The sequence below is a fragment of the Marmota flaviventris genome, chromosome X (assembly GCF_047511675.1).
Source record: "Marmota flaviventris isolate mMarFla1 chromosome X, mMarFla1.hap1, whole genome shotgun sequence".
NCBI classification, from domain to species: Eukaryota; Metazoa; Chordata; class Mammalia; order Rodentia; family Sciuridae; genus Marmota; species Marmota flaviventris.
In genome coordinates, this window is record NC_092518.1 from 35687197 (window position 1) to 35709648 (window position 22452).

The following is a 22452-nucleotide window of genomic DNA, read 5'->3' on the forward strand; positions in this document are numbered from 1 at the left end:
TCAAGAAGTTTCATTATTTTTTCTACTTATTGTTCTAAAAGTCTCAATTAAGGTAAGCTAAATTATACCTCTTAAAATAGTTTAATAAACAGGGAATTTTGTATAATTTTAATCTCTGAGGATAGGGCTGGGTTCCATATTTTCTGGTAAAAACCAACATACAGGTTCCTTTAAAAAGGGTCTGTCTGTTGCTCTCATCCCTCAGGTAATATAATCAGCTGTAAAAATATTTAGGTACTACACATAGGATGCAATAATAAGCAAGAACAACAATGAAATGCTAAAATTTACTCTCTGATTTATCTTTAGTGCCTCCAAAGCAGAAATGGAATTTTTATATTCATGAACTTCCTGAGAACTGCTTTAGAATCTATGCTTTTTTCTACTTGGCTGTCAAGAAGAAATGGGTGTTGGGATACTTTTTTAGTGTTTTTTTTTTCTTTCTAAATTCAGAATACACCTAAGATTTTCTGGATATCAGATATGCTGATGAGTCATGAAACCAGCAGAATTCTGAGATGCAATATAATAAGGGGATTCTAAATTGAGTCTGTACTCCAAGAAATCTGTGACTGCATTCCTCAAAGGGGAAGTGTTCAGCCAATCCCTAATTATGCAAGAACTCACTGACTATAGTCAGATTGACCAGAATACTTTATTTTGCTTTCACCCTCCTGGTTTCTTTTCCTTTCCTTTTCCCTCTCTTCTCCTTTCCTTCCCCCTTTCCCCCAGGGCCTGGTAGATGCTATGTAACCACCCTAACACTCAGTTACATCCCCAGCCCCAACCTCCTGGTTTGTAACCATGGATTTATCTTTGTTCATTATTAGCTCCAGAGAGTATCAAGGAAAGACAAAGGAATATGCAACTCCAATAAATCTTTATTTAGATAAAATAATCATAATGAGATTAAGGCGGCTAGGTAACATAACAAAAATGCTATTGACTTCAGTAATAATTTTTCATATTCCCTAAGTATTTTAAACATTCTTAGTTTAAACAAAGTGAGCTAGGCCATAAATCAATAACTCACTGAAAATAACTTGGACGTTTGGAAATGTTCAAAGTTGACCTATGTTATGTTCACGTTTTCATAGCTTTGAGGCTAAAGAACAAACCAGTGGATAAAGTTTGGAGTTTTACTGTGAAGAAGTGGATGCTCCCACCCACAATTGTTTTGGGAAAAGGATAATTCATCTGTCCTGAGACAGTGCTATTTTCATGGATCAGTGATAGGAATGCAATGACTTGGGCAAGCATAGATTAAATTGTAAACTAGGGACAGGATGAATTGGAAATGCTAAGGAAGAAAATATAGAAAGAAGAAAATGAGGAAGAAACCGGCCATGATTATGCTGAGCTTAGGGTTCCTAGGCATTCTGTGTTAGAAATCTAAGTCCCAAATCCTTATTTATTGTGAGACATTGAGAAAGTCACAGAATTTCTTTAAGACACAATTCTCTTGTCTTTCACATTAAGATAATTTCTTCTCTCTCTTATATCATAAGATGTAAGATATATCTTCTGTTACAAAAAATAGATGAGATTTATATGAAAACTTTTTGGAAAATTATTTTTAAAACAAGCAAATTAAACAAAATTTCTTTTGGAGGATAAGTTTAAGGATAGTGGAAACTTGATCAAATTTTCCAATTTAATGATTCCATGAGATCAGAGTAGACATGCAGGTAAATTTGACAATTTTGGAGCACATTGAGGGAGAAATGGCAAAAGGAAAGTGGGAGAGAAGAAAAAGTCTACCATGTATTTAACAGCTGATATTCATTGAATATATTACATTCATTTTATCATTCAATCCCCAACTAACCCTATGGGGTGATTACTCTTCTCACCATTTCACAGTTAAATAAACAGATATTCAGGAGAGTTAAGAACTTGTCCAAATACATATAACTCATAAGAGTTTGAGATAAGATTTAAACCATTGTGTAATTGGTCTTATACTCATGCTTTGCCAGCCCACCATAGTATCTCTCATATGTCCACTGAAGAGTACCTTAATATCAGAGGAAACAAAATGGGAAGCCCAAAGAATTCGGTTTGTATAGTTTAAATAAAGCTATGTACAAATCCCAATCATGGTTTTTTTTTTGCTTAAAAATGTTAAGAATTTTTTCAAATTAACCTACAATTTGTTTGCTTTAATAGCAAGTAATGTCTTTATTTCCCATTAAATAAAATTAGTACAATAAAAATAATGATTATATTCATTTTATAGATTTAGGTATAACTTACTATATATTCAGGTATACATCAAAGGTCTACCTAACAAAGAGGTCTACCAAACAAAGAGGGGGAAATGTATTTTATGGTTATGCATAGCAAATTTTCAACTGAATGCCTAGACTTTTGGCCTAAAGTTGACAGTTGATTATGATTAAAGTCATCACTTTCCAGGAAGGTTTTAAGTACAGCTACTGAAATGTATTTTAGCAGACCTTGAAATGTATCCATGTTATTTGCAGAAGGGACTTGTGAAGTTCAAAGATCCAGACTGCTATTTGGGACTCTAGGAAAGGATAGAGACATTGGAGGGTCATTTGTTCTCTTAATTCCCCTCCTCTAGCATAAACAGCAGTGAAGATGGTTCTGAATTGTTTTAATAAGTAAATATATCACCAGGATCCTCACTTTCCAGAAAGGATATACAAACATGGAAAGGAGAAGACTAATATAAAACATGTGGCGTTAAGTCAGAATTTAAAATATCCATATAATTTACCCATTTTTTTTCTGTGTGGGTATGTGGTTGTATATGTATATGTATGCACATGCACATGAATAGCAAGAGATGAATAAGGCATGTATATGTACATATGTAAGTTTACATAATACTTACACATATAACCCACTCAGTTCATTGTAAATGCCTAGAAACACTCCAGTAGCAGGGAGCACACTTATCACTCAGATATTGATTTCTAAATCCATTCTCCACTAAAAGAACCAGGGTTCACTGGCAAAATGGCTGCTTTCTTACAGCATATCAAAACTTAAAGAAGGTCTTGCCAAATCTGAAGAAATTTGAACATAAAAGTAAGTAATGATAGTAACAACCACACTATATGCCAGTGAATAGAAACATAAGTTCACATAGATATAAAAAAATGAATAAGCAGTAAATGGGGAGACATGAAAGCTCTTTACTACAGTATAATTACAATTAAAATCGAACAATTTGTGGAGTTACAAAATTACTATATAGCAATTACCAAAGTAATAACTGATTCAAGCTAGAATCATCAATAGCTAAAACTTGTGGGTAAACAAGTGAGTTGAAGTTTGATTTGAAATAGTTTATTTACATATTCTCAAAGTAGCTTCCTACAAATTATCTATTACAAAATGGATTTTTTTACAGTTAAAATTTGGTAAAACAATACCTTAACCAAGTGATAAGAATAAATATAACTAATAGAGATTTTTAAAAAATATTTTTTAGTTGTTGATAGACCTTTATTTTATTTATTTGAATGTGGTGCTGAGAATTGAACCCAGGCCTCATGCATGTTAGGCAAGTGTGCTACCACTGAGCCCGCCAACAGAGATTTTAAATGATGAAATGTGACTATTTTATGCACTAATAAGAAATTACCTGATTCTGTGGCATTTATGTCAAAATTACATGACCTAAATTTAATCATAAGAAAATGTCAGCAATAACATTCTACAAAATCATTGGTTTTTCTTTTTCAAAAACATCAAGATCATGAAATCAAAAAGAATAAGAAATAATCCAAAAAGAAAATAGCCGAGATTAGAGATTAAGAGATTAAATTATATAGGTGATCCTGAATTAGATCTTGGGCTAGTATAAAAAATAGATGTTCTAATAAAGGATATTGGGGAAAGGTGATCAAATTTAAGTGGGTTAAATAATAGCTAAGTGTTAAATTTGTTCATTGTACTATGGTTATATCAGAAAATGACATCCTTAGTTTTTTTTAAAATTTAATTCTTTATTAAAATATTTAGGGATAAAGGGGAATGGTGTCTGTAGCTTAATGTGAAACATTTCAGAAAAAACTTTATGGGGTAGATATGTCAGAAATTAAATACTTAGCAAATTTGGGTACAGGATATGCGAAGAGTTCTTTATAATTTTTGTAACCTTAAATGTGAAATTACAGAAAAATGTAAAAGTTACAAAATTATAATAAATCTAATCTTATATTTAATTTCTACAAATTGGTAAGTTTTACTCAATACCATACAGCAAATGCTACATATATATACTGAGAGAGCTTTTACAATTTTAAATATTTTTGTACATGTGATATAATACTTCATAATATTAATTACCATTTAGTATTGTGATCACTTAAATATTTCCACAACGAGTTCATAGGACTGTAAAAGTGTGTGTGTGTGTGTGTGTATACACACGCACACACACACACTTTTCTCCCTTTCTTCACTTGGGTATTTTTAGTCTCACCTGGATGGTTGTGGAGCCTGAAACCATAACTACTACAGGTACATTTTCAATACTGTACATGGAAAAACTGAAGAGCTCAGAACCTGTTTGTGTTTCAAGATCCAGTAGGTATCTATGTTACAGATTGTGCTTTGAATCTTGTTTGTTATGGTTTGGATATGAGGTATCCCCCACAAGCTTCTCTTAATGCAGGAATATTTACAGGTAAAATGAGTATATTATTAAATCTTAAACCTAATCAGTTTAACTGTAGGCAGGTAGGGAATGGCTCAAGGAAGTAAGTCAATGGGAAGTGACTTCCCATACGATGGTCTGCCTCACCTTGGGCCCAGAGCAATGGAATTTGCTGCTTATGGACTGAGACCTCTTATAATGTAAGCCAAAATAAATTTATCCTCTTTTAAGTTGTTCTTGTCAGGTATTTTGGACACAGCAACACAAAAGCTGACTACAAAAAAAAATCCTGCAGTCAAATTAAGCTATTTCAGAATCCCTCTTTCCCATTAGCTCATTTTGACCATATCAAGCAGTTTGATCTTGCTGAATCTCAGTTCTGAAATCTTGACTAACATGCAGGACAATTGTGATAATCAATTATTAATTATGTAAAAGGTCTTACACTTAGTCAATAATCAATAAGTAGAGAATATTTTAAGTCCATTGATATTTGGGGGAAGATAATTGTACCTTCTATTAATGTTCCTATAGTTTCCATGCCCCTATACAATTAAATATACTATGTTGTGCCAACTGCAATACAACAAGCAAATTATTTTAAAAGTAAACAAGAAATTATCTCAAAGATTATCCAGTCTAGGCTCCACATCTTATTTTTAAAAGCGACTTTAACTTGTGCCTTCACATAGTTTAAAATGTTAAACAGGTCTATTAGACTTATTTTTTAAAGAAAAAGTAGTAGTCTACAACTCTCCTTTCTTTTCTATTCTCCAGACATCTCCTAGCCATTCATTCCAATGCCAGCTTCTGTATTTCTTAAACACACACACACACACACACACACACACACACACACATCTTCACTGTTTTTTTTTTTTTTTATTTGTCTGTGGGGGAGACCAAAATATGTCAGCCCAAAATATGAATACAGGAAACCAAAATTAGCCACAAATATCCCTCTTTGGCATAAGGATATTTTGAGGTGATTATTTTGAGAAAGTACAGATATAGGAGAAGCTCTAAAAACAGGGCAGAAGTTACCCTTTTTGTAAGGAATAATTACATCTGCTGGAAATCTCCACTTGTAAGGGTATGTTATGGTTTGGATGTGTGGTGTTCCCCAAAGGCTTATTGTGAGATAACACAAGAATGTTCAGAGGTAAAATAAATAGATTATGAGATCTGTAACCTAATCAATGTATTAGTAATTTGAATGAATTAACTGGGTGGAAGAAGGTAGGATGCAGCTTGAGGAAGTGGGTCACTGAGAGAGTGTTTCTGGGGCCTCTATTTTGTCCCTGGTGAGTGTCTAGTCAACACACTCAGCTAGCCTGAATATTTAAGTCACTTCTTTGAGATTTACTCATTTTCCTGGGTATCCCCCATGCATACATGAGGTATACATATTAATAAAATTATTTATTTCTCTAATTCATCTGTCTTTTGTTAGAAATGTGAATTGTAGAGAAAAAATAAATTTTCCTGTAATATATATCTGTTTTAGATGTGGTTTCATTATTTTACAACTTCTAATATTGCTGAGAAGTCCAATTTTATCCTTATTTCATATCCTTTGTGATTTTTTTTCTGGAATATTTTAGGACCATCTCTTTATATCTATTATTCCAAGATTCCAAATAAAGTGCACTGAAAATGACTTCCTTTTTCTTCCCCCATTCATTATGCTGAATTCTTGTGAGGCTCTTAATTTTGATGACTCAGATACATCAGTGCTAAGAAATGTTATTGTATTACTTTATGCAAAACAGAGAAAATAATCCTCAGAAGGAAATTATTACTTTCTTATTTGCCTGTGGTACTTATTTTAAAAAACATATTTTGTCTTCATTATAAATCTTTCCACCATTTGGTCCCAATTTCTAGGAAATTTTCATGACTGAATATTCTAACTTTTTAAACAAATTTCTTTTTTAATCATATTTTTAATTTCTGAGAATTCATTCTTAAACTTTGTGAAGTGAGTTAAATTCTTCTCTTTTCCTAAAACATTTATTGAGCCATTTGGCTTTAAAAGTGATGTAATAAGTTGACTGGAAGTTATCTCCCCTGCCTTATTGATGAATGTACTTCACAATTAAATAATCAAATGGTCAGGCAGATTTTTCTAGGAAAACCTCAAAATATCAGTATTTATGGATTTTATCTCTATCAAAATCTCATCATTAAATAATCTACCAATCACTTGCTTATAGTATGTGAGGTTGGCTGGCTATTTTTGATCTGATGTTGAGTGAAAGTAAGGGGTAGGAGTTTCAACTTTAATATGCAGACTTATGCTCAGTTCTTTCTTATGATCTGGTTTCTTATCCCTATCTTCCTTTTTGCCTATGGTCTTTTTTAATTTTTAAAATTTAAAAAATAGCTACATTAAACAAAAAATTTACAAAAATGCCAATGCCCATGGTACTTTTTTTTCCCTGCTTATTTTTTATTTTTGATGTTTCTTTTTACTTACACATAAAGGTGAAATTCCCTGTGGTATATTTACATATGCACACAGCATGATTTTTTAAATAGTTCATTCCACATTTCCTATGCTTTCTAACCCCTCTGCCACTTGATCTCTCTTTTGTACACTGATCTTCCCTATATCTTTATAATATCCTACCCATCCCTCCCTCTTTTCTTTATTTTACTCTAGCTTCCACATAAGAGAGAAAACATTTGACCTTCGAGTTTATGTCTGTTTCACTTAGCATGATGCTCCATTCTATCCTACCTTTTTTTTTCTTTGTAGGTTAGTCAGTTATGAACAGGTGGGTAGGGGAAGGACAGTAAAGGGTGATAACTTACAGAGAGGAAATCAGCTATATGCATCAAAGAGAGTCCATTGGTCACAACTAGGTATAATAGAGAACTTTATTTTGATAAAAGCAAGAACCAAAGAAACTGTTACCAGATAGTGCTAATACTGGCCCCACAGCTCTAATATCAGCCTAGAGAGGAAGGAAGATAAGGCATAACATCTCTGCTCTAGAGGTATTCAAAGTCAAATTGGTAGGAAAGTGGGCTTTATTGAAATCCAGCTTTGGGGGAAGATGGAAAAAAATTCATTGTTTCACAAGCTCCATATCCAAAAGCTCCCAGGGGAAGAGAACTTTTAGAAGGAAGAAGGGTTGCACTAGGACAAAAGATAAAATTTCACAGGCTTCAAACGGTTTTCATTTCCAGGATTTTCACAGCATTTAACTACAAGTCCCAGGAGGTGGCTAATTATGTCAAAGACAGTAGGACTTCCTGCAGCTAGTATCTGCATCTTCTAATATCAGACAGGGAGGGTTTTCAAGTTCAGTCTTTAAAAAAAATCCTCCACTCTTCATGGCCCCTATTGACCTAACTGAGGTAATTCATTCAGTCTGTGCTGAATGTTTGTGTTCATTGTCTTTCAAATAAACTGCCACCTGCTACTATGTGTGAATGTCTTGGAATTCTTTGTGTGAGACTGCAAGAACTGGTGGCTGAGACACACATCCCCCCTCGCCACACACACACACACACACACACACACACACACCAGCTTTGGCTTCATGGGCAGATCTCACTCTGCAACACCTTCTGTGATCTATAACCAAGCCCAGACTCTCTCAGGTTCAAATACCAAGAAAATACATCACCTATCCCTTGTGGGATGAGGAAGGGCAGGAGTGGTGACCTAGAAATCTAATTATTTCTGTTTTTACTCCCCTGCCTCACTCCTACTGTCTGTGATATCTAGTGCTTCTAATGCCAAACTTTTTCAGAGCACTTCAAGGTGAACTGGTTATATCTCATCACTGTGCTAAATTATCCATTCCCCATTCTTTTGCAATCTACATTGTGATTTGAAGTTATAAAATTCTTCTAGTTTTATTCAGAGTAGAATTTGTGTTTCTTGTTTTATACTTCTGTTAAGAGATAATCTTCAAGAGAATAAAAATTATTCCTTTAAGTTAAAGTCATCTGTCCTTTCTAATTTTATAGATCCAGAAACCAAGATCATGGAAAATAAAATGACATTCTGTTGATCTAATTTGTATCATAGCTCTGATTAGAAATGTCATTTAATTATTAATATTTTGTAAGTGTCAGCACATTACACTAAAACAGGCCCCTTAAGGTGACATTTACTGAAGTGCTGGTTTCTTTTCTGATATTAAATATATAGTATACATTCATCCACTGTAACCATTCTTGGCAAAGTCACAAATGACCTTTATGTTGCCAAATTGGTCAGTTATTACTATCATCTATTCAACTCACCAGTAGAACTTGCAGTATTGATTATTCCTTCCTCCTTGAAACACCTTTGTTCATTTGGCTTCAAGAACATTATTCGTAGAATTTCCTCCAACCTCACTACATCCTCACATTCTGTACTTTGGGGCTTTTTTTTTTCTTCATTTATTGAACCTCCAAACATTGCCACATCCCAGAACTCTATTTCAGATCACTATTCTATTCCAGTTGTTCTCATTCCCATGGTGATCTGATTTGTCTCATTGCCTTAATACTGTGATAGTTTTATACTTTAAAATGACTAGATCAAGGGTTGCCCAGGTATTAGGTCAACATTATTTCTTAATGTGGCTGTGTAGTATTTCTAGATAAGAGCAGCATTTGAATCAGTAGACTCAGTAAAGTAGATGTCCCTTCCCAATGTAGGTGAGTATTATCCAACAAGGAAAAAACAGAACAAACTGATAATGAACACTTTTTTTAGACCCATAAGAGAACTTAGGTTTCAGAGTAATATGCTATTTCAAAATCTGGACATAGAGGTGGATCCAGAAAGACAGCTGAGAGCTGCTTACCTGTAGCAGAGGCTGCTGGAGCAATAAACTTTAAGGAATATTTAACTGATAAGTTTGACAAATGGTGGGAAGGTGAGTATAGAATATAATGAGATGGACAAAGTCCTGTGACCACAGTCCTAGGGCCTCCCCATATATTTGTGAACTTAACCTCCAGGAACTCTATGAGGTTTTCAAAATGAATATCCAAGAAAAATCCCTTCCTGGATCTGGTAAGGAAAGGGGAAGTATAATCATTCTAAAATAAACTCAGCCTTTTCCATAATAAATACCTACTCCCCAGCATGAAGGATGCATTCCAAGAGCCTCATCTTACCTGGTGATTCTTTTCACTCCAGACCCCTGTATCCTTACTTTCTCAAGTGAAAAAAAGAGTCAACAGGGATCAGAGCTTCAAGTAAACAGATTGAGAGGGAGGGATAATGGATTGATAAGGCATACAGGAAGAAGAGCTATGCCATTGGAGAAACATTTGTAAAGGTCACAGCCCTGAAACACAATTCCATGATAGATGGACATTTAAAAGAAAAGATATAGAAAGCTCTGTCTCCCTTACATTTTCCCACTATACCAACAGGGCTCCACTTGAATAACTATATATTTAAGTCTTATTATTTGATACAACATATCTGACTTTCAACAGAAAGTTTACAAGGTATGCTAGAAGAAAAGAAAATATCCAGTTTGAGAGACAAATCAAGCATCAAGAAACAGATTAAAATTTGGCACAGATGTTGGAATCATAAGAAAAGAAATTTTTTAAAATATATGATTATTGGGGCTGGGGATGTGGCTCAAGCGGTAATGCGCTCGCTTGGCATGCGCGGGGCGCTGGGTTCGATCCTCAGCACCACATAAAAATAAAATAAAGATGTTGTGTCTGCTGAGGACTAAAAAATAAATATTGAAAAATTCTCTCTCTCTGTCTCTCTCTCTTTCTCTCTCTCTCTCTCTCTCTTTCTAAAAAATATATATACGATTATTATATTTATGGCTGTAAGGAAAAAAAGTAAACAAAAAGTAATAACAAATCGTTAATGTATTTAGAGAGGAGAAATTCTAAGATAGAATCAGAAGAAAAGGCTAAAAGCCAAAAACACTAACAGAAAGGAAGGGCGGCTTTGGTAGGAGTATAAGAAGATTCAATATGGCTAAGGAAAGGATTACCGAGTTTGAAAATAGGTCAAAAGAAATTTCCCAAAGTGAATAAAGAGGAAACAAAGAATTTTTTAAACCCAGAATATCTAATAACTATAGGACAATATCAAAAGTTACGGTATATATGCAATTATAATACTAGAAGGAAAAGAAAGAGAAAGGAACATAAGAAATTTCTGGAATAGTGGTCAAGGACTTCTTAAAATGACAGAACCCAAACCAGAGAAAACTACAGATCCAGAAATCTTAGAAAATAGTCAGGAGATTAAATATCAAAATAAATAAACAGATCTGCTCCACCCATGGCAAGACCAACCGGAATACCTGCACTGCCCATGTGGAGAGAAACACCTCCCCTGCACAGAGAGGAATACCTCACTGTGGTTCCCTATCCAACAAAGGGTAGTGCCACACAAACTCCCTCCATCTTGGGACATTGTAGACACCGCCATAGCCTTCCACATGTTGTAATCTCCACCATAGGAAAACGGACAGGGCCAGGAGGCAGCTGCCCATTGCAGTGACATATACCACAGTGTGGCATCATTGAAGAGGCTGCCCAATGCCATCACACAGCCCATCCTTCCAACCCCATCTATAAAAGTAGTTGCTTCTATCTTGGGACACCTCCATGACCATCTTGGGTTACCTTCACTGCCACTTCTGCCATCTTTAGGTTGGGCAGCTTCCATCTTGGGACACAGACCGGGGCCTGGAAACCCCTATACCTATACACTTGACTCTACTGCTACCACTAACTAGGGAAATGGTCATTTCTATCTACAGACAACAACCAGGACCTAGAAGATATCGCCAAGATCCCTGTGGCCTCAGTTGCACCAGAGGTATCCCTACTAGGTGTGCTAACAGACACCATCCTGTTGCAAAGGTAACAGGGAGCCTTGTGTAGGGCCACCTCTCTATCTTTTTTCTCCTGCTAACAGCCAACTTCTTTGATTCTCCTTTTAGTCATCCTATAATCTAACACCTCTATATTCTAACATCCTACCACATAAACATCACAACATACACACACACTTCCACCATTCTCTCTCTGTCCACCATTAGAAACTGTAAATCCTTATGTAAACCTACTGGCTATATGGTAGAAGATAACCAAACTCATCATTTCTGATTACAGCGACAAAACTGTATATGTATAAATAGAAGCTAATTGATTTATGGCTGTATATTAGTTGCATTAGGTGCTATAAACATTGATCTCCCCCTTAAAGGTGAGGTAGTGATAACCTTCAGGGACACTATAAGATTAGAGGGTAGAAACTTCAATACCTCAGAGCCACACTGCAAGAGAGGAAGACACATAGACAACATGAAAAAACAAGGGAGAAAAGTGCCCCAAACAAACCAGATTTATTGGGATAAAGGAAGGCACAGAGATTTAAAACAAAGGAATGCACAATCTCTGCAATGAAATAATATCAGAAAAATTCTCAAACATGAAGAATGAGTTGGAAAATCAAATACAAGAGGCTTACAGTACACCAAAGTAACAAAATTACAACTAGAGCTACACCAAGGCACATTATAATGAAAATTGCTGGCATACAGAATGAGGATAGAATCTTAAAGGCCACAAGAGAGAGGAAACAGATTACATATAGGGAGAGACCAACTCGGATATCAGCAGTTTTTCAACACAGACCCTCAAAAGCCAGGAGATCCTGAAACAACAAATACCAAGCTCTGAAAGAAAATGGATGCCAAACAAGAATCTTATATCCAGCAAAATTAAGCTTCAGATTTAATGACAAAATAAAAACCTTCCATGATAAACAAAAGTTAAAAGAATTTACAACTAGAAAGCCTGCACTACAGAACATTCTTGGTAAAATATAGTCCATGAGGAGAAAATTTTAAAAACATGAAAATCTACAAAGGGAGGAACAACACTAAAGGAAAGGCCAATCAAAGGAGAATCCAAATCAAGTTAAAAACCAAAAATAAATCAAAATGTACGAGAATATAAAACTTATCTCAATAATAACCCTGAATGTGAATGGACTGAACTCATCAATTAAAACATAGACTGGCAGATTGGATTTTAAAAAAAAAACACCCAACAATATGCTTCCTTCAAGAAACTAATCTCACAGGAAAAGATTCATATACTAAATATGAAATGATAGGAAAAAACATATCACTCATATGGACTGTGTAAAAACGCAGGGATTTCCGTCCTCATATCAGACAAGTGGACTTCAAACCAAAGTTAGTGAAAAGAGATTAATAAAAGCACATTTCACACTGATTAAGAAATTTATACATCAATAAGACGTAACAATCATAAATATCTATGCCCCAAACAATGGGGCATCTATGTATATTAAACAAACCCTTCTCAACTTCAAGAATCAAACAGACCACAACACAATAAAACTGGGTAACTGGTAACACACCTCTCTCACCACTGGATAGATCTTCCAAAAAAAAAATAAATAAACTAAACAAACTATAGAACAATCACTAATTTAGAGTTAACACACACGTATAGAATATCCATCCATCAATGAGTGAATACATTTTTTCTCAGCAACACATGGATCCTTCTCCAAAACAGACCATATGTTATGCCACAAAGCAAGCCTTAGCAAATACAAAAAACAGAGATACTACCCTGCATTTTATCTGACCATAATGGAATGAAATTAGAAATCAATGATAAAATTTAAAAAAATAGAAAGTACTCCAACACCTGAAGATTAAAATATATGCTATAGAATGATGCATGGATAATAGGAGACATCAGGAAGGAGATTAAAAAAAAATCTTAGAGGTAAATGAGAACTACAATACAACATATCAAAATATCTGGGACACTATGAAGGCAGTGCTAAGAGGAAAGTTCATTGCATTAAGCCCATTCATTAAAAGAAGGAAAAGTCAACAAATAAATGACCTGTCATTACATCTCAAAGCCCTAGAAAAAGAAGAACAAACCAACACCAAAAGTAGTAGAAGACAGAAAATAATTAAAATCCACGCTGAAATCAATGAAATTGAAACAAAGGAAAAAATTCAAAAAACTGACAAAACAAAAAGCTGGTCCTTTGAAAAAAATAAGTAAATTTGAGAAACCCTTAGCCATGCTAACAAAGAGAAGTTGAGAGAAAACTCAAATTACTAACATATATTATGAAAAAGGAAATATCATGACAGACACTATTTAAATACAGAAGACAATTAGAAACTATTTTGGAAATGTATACACTAGCCATGTGCAGTGGTGCATGCCTAAATCCCAGCAGCTTGAGAGGCTGAGGCAGGAAGATCGCAAGTTCAAAGCTAGCCTCACCAAAAGCAAGGCACCAAGCAACTCAGTGAGACCCTGTCTCTAAAATAAAATACAAAATATGGCTGGGGATGTGGCTCAGTGGTTGAGTGCCCCTGAGTTCAATCCCCAGTACCCACAAAAAAACCAAACAAATAAACAAATTTATACTCCAGTAAAATTGAAAACACTGACAAATTTCCAGAAGCATAAGACCTACAGAAATGGAACCAGGAGGACATACACAATTTAAACAGATCAATTTCAGTCAAAAACATAAAAGATGCCATCAAATGCCTACCAACAAAAAAAGCCCAAGATCAGACAGATTATCAGCCACGTATTACAAGACATATAAAGAGGAATTAATGCCAATACTCCTTAAATTATTCCATGAAATACAAAAGGAGGGAAACCTTACAAACTTATTCTATGAGGCTAGTATCATCCTGAAACCAAAACCAGACAGAGACACATTGAAGAAAGAAAATATCAGACCAGTATCCCTAAAGAACATAGATGCAAAAATTCTCAACAAAATTTTGGCAAATTGCATACAAAAACATATGCAAAAAATAGTGCACCATGATCAAGTGGGGTTCATTCCAGGAATACAAAGTTGGCTCAAATATGGAAATCAATATACATAATTGATCACATCAATTAACATAAAGATAAGAATTATATGATTATATCAATTGATTCAGAGAAAACATTTGAACAAAATACAGCATGTTTAAAACACTAGAAAAACTAGGGATAGTGGGAATATAACTCAACATTGTAAAAGCTATCTATGCTTAACTCAAGGCCAACATCATTCTAAATGGAGAAAAATTGGAAGCATTCCCACTAAAAACTGGAACAAGACAAGGATGCCCTCTTTCACCACTTCTACTGAACATAGTCTTTGAAACTCTAGCTAGAGCAATTAGACCAATGAAAGAAATTAAAGGGATATGAATAGGAAAAGATGAACTCAAACTATCATTATTTGCTAATGACATGGTTCTATACTTAAAGGTTCCAAAAAAATTACCAGAAAAATTCTAGAATTAATTAATTACTTCAGCCAAGTGGCAGGATATAAAATCAATACCCATAAATCAAATGCATTTCTAAATATTAGTGAGGAATCTTCCAAAAAATTAGGAAGACTACCTCATTCATATTACCTTAAAAAATAAAATACATGGGAATACACTTAACAAAAGAGGTTAAATACCTCTATAATGAAAACTACAGAACACTAAAGAAAGAAATTGAAGAAGATCTTAGAAGATGGAAAGATCTCCCATGATATTGAATAGGCAAAATTAATATTGTCAAAATGGCCATACTACCCAAAGCACTATACAGATTCAATGTGTTCCAATTAAAATCCCAATGTCATTATTTATAGAAATAGAAAAAGCAATCATGAAATTTATTTGGAAAAATAAGAGACCAAGAATAGCCAAAGCAATCCTAAGCAAGAAGAGTGAAAAAGGAGGCATCACAATACCAGAACTTAAACTATAGTACAAAGCTATAGTAACAAAAATAGCATGGTATTGGCACCAAAATAGGCATGTGGACCAATGGTACAGAACAGAAGACAGAGAAACAAACCCAAATAATCATATTAGACAAAGGCACCAAAAACATACATTGGAGAAAAGATAGTCTCTTCAACAAATGGTGCTGGGAAAACTGGAAATCCATATGCAGCAAAATGAAAATAAATCCCTCTCTCTCACCATGTACAAAACTCAATGCAAAGTAGATCAAGGACCTAGGGATTAGACCAGAGACCCTGTGCCTAATAGAGGAAAAAGTAGGCCCAAATCTTCATCATGTTGACCTAGGATCTGATTTCCTTAACAAGATTCCTAGAGTACAAGAAATAAAATCAAGAACCAATAAATGGGGTGGATTCAAATTAAAAAGCTTCTTCACAGTAAAAGGAATAATCAATGAAGTAAAGAGAAAGCCCACATTTTGGGAGCAAGTTTTTTGCCACACACACACATCAGATACAGCACTAATCTCCAGGATATATAAAGAACTCAAAAAACTTAACACCAAAATAACAAACAACCCAGTCAATGTATGCGCTAAGGAGCTAAATAGACACTTCTCAGAAGAAGATATACAATCAATCAACAAATATAAGAAAAAAAATGTTCAACAGCTGTAGTAATTAGAGAAATGTAAATCAAAACTACTCTAAGATTTTATCTCACTCCAGTTAGAATGGCAGTTATCGAGAATATAAGCAACAATGACTTTTGGTGAGGACGTGGAGGAAAAAGTCACACTCATACATTGCTGGTGGGGCTGCAAATTGGTGCAACCATTCTGGAAAGCAATATGGAGATTCCTCAGAAAACTTGGAATGGAACCACCCAGCTATCTCACTCCTAGATCTATACCCAAAGGACTTGAAAACACCACACTGTAGTGACGCAGGCAGTTCGATGTCTATAGGAGCACAATTCACAATTGCTATACTGTGGAATCAACCTAGATGCCCTGCAATAGATGAATGGATAAAGAAAATGTGGTAGATATACATAATTGGATATTACTCTGCATTAAAAGATAATAAAATTATGGCATTCGCAGGTAAATGGATGGTGTTAGTGAACATCACACTACAGGAAATAAGCCAGCCCCCCAAAATCAGGGCCCAATGTTTTCTCCGATAACTGGACTCTAATCCATAATGGGGCGGGGAATATGAGATGAATGGAGGAACTTTGGATGGGACAAAGCTGGGGAGAGGGCAAGGGGTAGGAAAGATGTTGGAATGAGATGGACATCGTTACCCTAGGTACATGTATGATTGCACAAATGGTGTGACTATTTCACGTACAATCAGAGAAGCAAAAAATTCTGCTCCATTTGTGTACAATGAATCGAAGAGCTTTCTACTGTCATGTATAATTGATTAGAATAAAAGAAAAAAATATTTTTTTAAAAAAGAATAAATAAATAAACAATCTTTCACATTTAGGCATATCATATTCAAACTAAAAAAAGTCAATGACAGCCAGGTGCCATGATATACACCTGTAATCCCAGCAACTTAGGAGGCTGAAGCAAGAGCATCTCAAGTTTAATGCTGGCCTCAGCAATTTAGGTAGGCCCTAAGCAACTCAGTGAGACACTGTCTTAAAACAAAAGATAAATTTTTAAAAAGGACTGTGGCTGGGTAGTTAAGCATACCTAGGTTCAATCCCTTGTACAAAAACAAAACAAAACAGAAAAAAGAAATGATAGAGAAAATATTGAGAAAAGCTAGGGGAAATAAAATGCATTACCTAAAGAACAAGGACAAGAATTATAACAGACTACCTGAAAATCCATTTAGGCAAGAAAAGAATAGTATGAATATATAAAGAGTTGAAAGAAAAAAGAAAACCCACTAGTCTAGAATTTTATTATTCAAAAGTGAAGAACTTTTAAAATTCTCATATAAAAATAACACAGTAATTATCATCAGCAGATTTGCCTTGCATGAAATATTTAAGTTCTTCAGGGAGAATTAAAATGACCTAGGTCAAAAAGTTGGATATACACAAAGAAAAGAATACTAACAAAAGAATAAATAAAAATAAAATATTTTTCTTATTTTTAAATATCCTAAGAGATACCTATTTTTAAAGGAAATCATGGTAGTAATGTATTGACGATTATAGCATTTGGACAAATGAAATAAATGACAACAGCGGCCAACAGCCCTATAGAAGGGGATCATTGGAGTGGGCAAACATTCTGATTTTCAGTGGGGAACTGGTTTACTCCTACACAACAGAGGCGAGACAGACTATGCTGAAAGCTAAGGTACTTCTTAGGGCATATCTTAATTTACCTAAATTTGCTAGTCCTAATCCGTTAAAACCTATATCACTGTAATAAAAATCAAAGAGCCAAACTCTTTAATGATTAAAGACTACACCATTCTCCAGTAAAGATTACCATCTATGTGGCATGCTAGCAAATGATAAGGACATATTTAAGGTGTGATAGAAGAAGATAACTGTGATAAATCAACTTATCTCTCATGATCAGCTCAAGTAGGATCTAACAGATACATTTTGTAATAATTCAATCATTTTCCCATCCTATATTACATGAATTTTGGTGTTGACTCATTTTATATTTTAGATATTATAAGGGTGTTTTATCATTCTTCCATAATACAGTAGTTGATATGATGTCATGAACTCCTCTCTTAGGAAAATGAAGGCTTCCCACTGATGAAATATAAGTAGATATTTCAAATAAAAAAGTGGTCTATATGAGATTTCTTCTATTTGACTCCTTTAAAGATCCATTTTCCACTATTCTCTAACCTTTTCTCATTCATTGCTATCCCAAATCCCACACTCACTAGAAGATTTAGTTTTCTTTACCATGAGATGATCTACATGGACCACACTAATGGATTCGTATTGGTTTGGGCCAGTGAAGGGACCTAGCTGTAGGGAAGGGAGGGGTATGAGACAAGGTATTTACTCTCTTGGTTGTTTTCCTGAAAAGGTGCCTCAGACTGGCTACTTCCCTCAATCAAAGGTCCTCTTAAGGAAACCAATTATCCACAAAATTCTCTTTCCTTTTCCTTGTATATTTTTAATGCTGTAATCATGACATATGGACTGTTACTAGTCCTTTGCTCCTGCATATAGCTAAACCCTTCTTGAATTATCCTATTTCAAGTGTACCTTTCTGGTTCCTGTGGGGACTAGGCCTGATGACATATGTGTGTGTGTGAGTGTGCGTGTGTGTGTGTGTGTGTGTGTGTTTGTACCATCACAGATTTTGATGGACTTAAGTACATTTATATGTATATATGTAGTATATACATAGCATTATAGATTTTAGATAAGTATATTTAAATAAATTTCTGTTGTAGAACATTTAGTCTTCCTACTCCTCCCCCCACTACATATAGCATATATATACTTTGGCTGAATCCCAGTAGAAATTTGTCTTAATTTCCCTAGGATATATTTTTGGAAGTAAAATTGATGGCTCAAAGACAATGAATATTTTTAGGTGTCTTAATACAGATTTGCATTTTGCCCTCCAGTAAATATGTGACAACTTAGTGATTTATATCAGTTCTTTAAGAGGCAACTTAATTCATTCAACTTTAGTTAAAGCTGGGTATTAATATTTTATAATTTGCAAATTTATGGATGAAACAATTTTATTGTTTGTTTAACTTGTTTGGTTTCTTTCATTATATCTTTAGTTGAACATTTTTATATTCATATTTGCATTTATATATTTTTAAAATAAGTTGTATGTTATATCCTTTCACTTTTTTGTATTTGAGACTCCATTTTTATTTTTATAGTAAAATAATTGCCCCTTGTCAATATTTATTTTGATGAGAAAAAGAGCTAAAACAAGTAAATAAAGGGCACAATGAATTATTTTCACTTTTTGTTTTCTGAAGGACTAAATCTCAGATATTTTCTAGAGTTATTTTTAGGGCAAATTTTATTCTCTTCTTGAAAAGTACACAATGATTATCATTAACTTCAGCAGGAACTGCATGAATAAGTTAGTAACAGGAAAAAAAATCTTCAAGTGGATATCAAAACTTACAACACAGTGTTATTTAAAATACTAAGCTTTTAAATGTAGTACTTTTTCACAGGAAGTGCTATTACTTTCAATTTCTTTTCCCCAGGCTACATAACTCTTTGTTTTTATACAAAGGAAAAAATCTAAGCTACCAATAATAAAAAAGGAAAGGCGATTCCTTGGTAGAAATAAATTTGCAATCATGTATGATGGAAAGTGGATATAGCCAGAGTCACGAAGTAATAGCCTATTTACATATTATTTCCATAAAGTTTTCCCCCATAGGACATTCTGTGTTTTAAAAAATGGTTTTCCTACATAACTACATGGGAAATTCAAAGCAGAGATAACTCATTCTTCCCATTTTAAAGAGATAACACACACCAACACATTGTGGCTCAGTCTCCATTAGGACAGGGTATTATTTCTAGACTATTACAAACAATTGAAAATGAGTTTATGCTGCTCCTGGCAGTCAAATGACATTCAAGAATTATAGTTCCTTCCTGATATAGTACCTTCCCATTATCCTAATGACTCAACAACATCTCCAAATCAATCCCTATCTCACTGTCCTTTATCATAATTATTATTTCCTGATATCATAGCCCAAGGTCTCCTCCTGCTACCTGAACTATTATAATAGTTGCTTGAAATAACCTGAGTCTCACTTTTCTCCAATTCACCCTCCAGGATACTGTCAGACCAACTTTAAAGAAGGAATATCTGGCCCTCCTTGATCCCATGAATAGAGCCCTTCAAAAGTTCTTCAGTGTCTATACAATGATATCCAAGCTCCTTAGCATGGTGCATAGTACCCTTTATGACCAAGCATATATAACCTTTCTCAGATTTGTCTTTCCGTTCATTACCATTCTTCATTATATGGAAATTGAGCCACTGACCATATATTTTTTTCATCCTGTCTTCCAGATGAATAACTCTCACAAAATTCATTTTAAATGTCACTTTTTAAGCAAAGCCTTTCCTTCCTTCATTGGTTAAAAATAATCACATTCTCCATAACTTATTCTTAGTTCACTGGGTATATTTCAATCTCAGTCTGTTTGTTGCTTGACTGTACTTTATGGTTAGATCCTATGTTCTAGGTTCCTCTTTGCTGAACCAGTATCCTTGTATACAATAACTAACATTACACAAGGCACATGGCAAGCCCTAAATTCATCTTCAAATGAATGGATAAGTGGAGAAATGAATAAGTATTCATAGGAGAAACTGTATTTTATAAAAGACATTTATTAAGAGCCTAGATAAGTTTCAGCTTCTGTCTCCAGTTGCTTATATAAAACTAATTAGGTAGAAATGGCATATGTATATAAAAATAAAAAAGCAAGTGCATGAGTCAGGGTCCCAAATGAAAACAGATGGTGCATTCCAATTAAGATAAGCTGAAGAGGTTTGATTTACAAAGGATCTGATAAAAGTCTGGGGAAGGTATAGGGAAATTACAAGGGATAGTGCATGAATCTATCTGTACAGTTAGGGAGGTTATAGCTGTCACTATTTCTATGCTTGAAGGAATGAAGAGATACAGAGAAGTTATTGGAACTTATCCTAATGTCAGACTAACCTTATAAACGGCATATCTGGCCCTCCTTGCTCCCATGAATATAACCCTCCAAAAGCTCTTCACTGTCTATAAAATGACTTCCAAGTTCCTTATCATGGTGTATAGTACCCTTTATTACCTAGCCTTTATAAGTTTTCTCAGATTCGTCTTTCCCTTCATTACCATTCTTCAGTCAGAGAGAAAATTATGCCTTGGGTAAGGGACACAGTCAACCCCTGGTGACCTCAAAAAAAAAAACAAAAAAAAAAAACACAAGATTTCAAGGGAAGAAGTTCCCTCTTTATTATTCTCTGCCTTTCGATCTGTTCTCAAGGCTCTCCATTGGTCAGATCTGACTGAAAATCAGAGTGTACTGAAGCCCTGTGTTACATTCCACAAAGGTTAGGCTCCAGCAACACAGAGCAAGGTGGATGTTAAGGTTTGAATATGATTTGTCTCCTCTGAAAGTCGTGTTGAAATATTGTCCCCATTATGAGTTATAAAGGGCTGGAACTAGGTAAGATATTTAAGTTGGAATTAAGGCTCTGTTCTCATGGATGAATCCACTCATATGTTTAATGAATTTATAGATTAATGGGTTATCACAAGAGTAGACCTACTATAAAAATCATTTGTTCTAGGCCTCTTACACACTTCCTGCCTCTTGTCATGTGATACCCTTCACTGATTCGAGACTCTGCTAGCAAGACAGCCAACACCAGAGGTGGCCCTTTAACCTTGGTTCAGAACCATGAGCCAAAATATACCTATTTTAATGATACCTTACCTAGTCTGTGATTTGTCTTATTAACAACAGAAAATGGACTAAACGACTGGGAGGTGGCCACTGTGCAGACTGGACTGCTTGCTCAATTACCTCACTCCACCTCCTCCACAACCACATCTGACAAACCCAAAATGGTTGAGATTCCACAAGCACTGCCATATTTTACTTCTTTTAGCTGTTTAACTTTGTAAGGTACAGAAAAGGTAGAATCAAGTTGAAATAACAGAGCTTCCCCTTTCACATCAAAGAATTAAGAACTACTGACAATGAAGTCTGTGAGCCTGTCCCTCTCATCTTCCTGTCTGTCTGACAGGGAAGGAAAAGAGCTTGCATGTTGGTGAAGAAAGAAGCTGGGTGGGAGGAAAGTGAAACAGGAGTAAAACTCAAGGTGCTCCAAGATGTCCTGGAGGTTGTAAAATGCAGTTTAATCAAATTGCCATTTTTGTTCAAATGATTTTAATTATTAGAATGCACAATTTCTTATATACAAATGAAAACTTTGAAACTTGGAAAAAAGAAAACAGACTAAGACAGTGAAGTGGAGAGAATAGAAGATCCATAACCCAGCAAATGTCTTAGACTTCCTTGAATCATCAAAGAGTCTAGCAGACCAGTTCA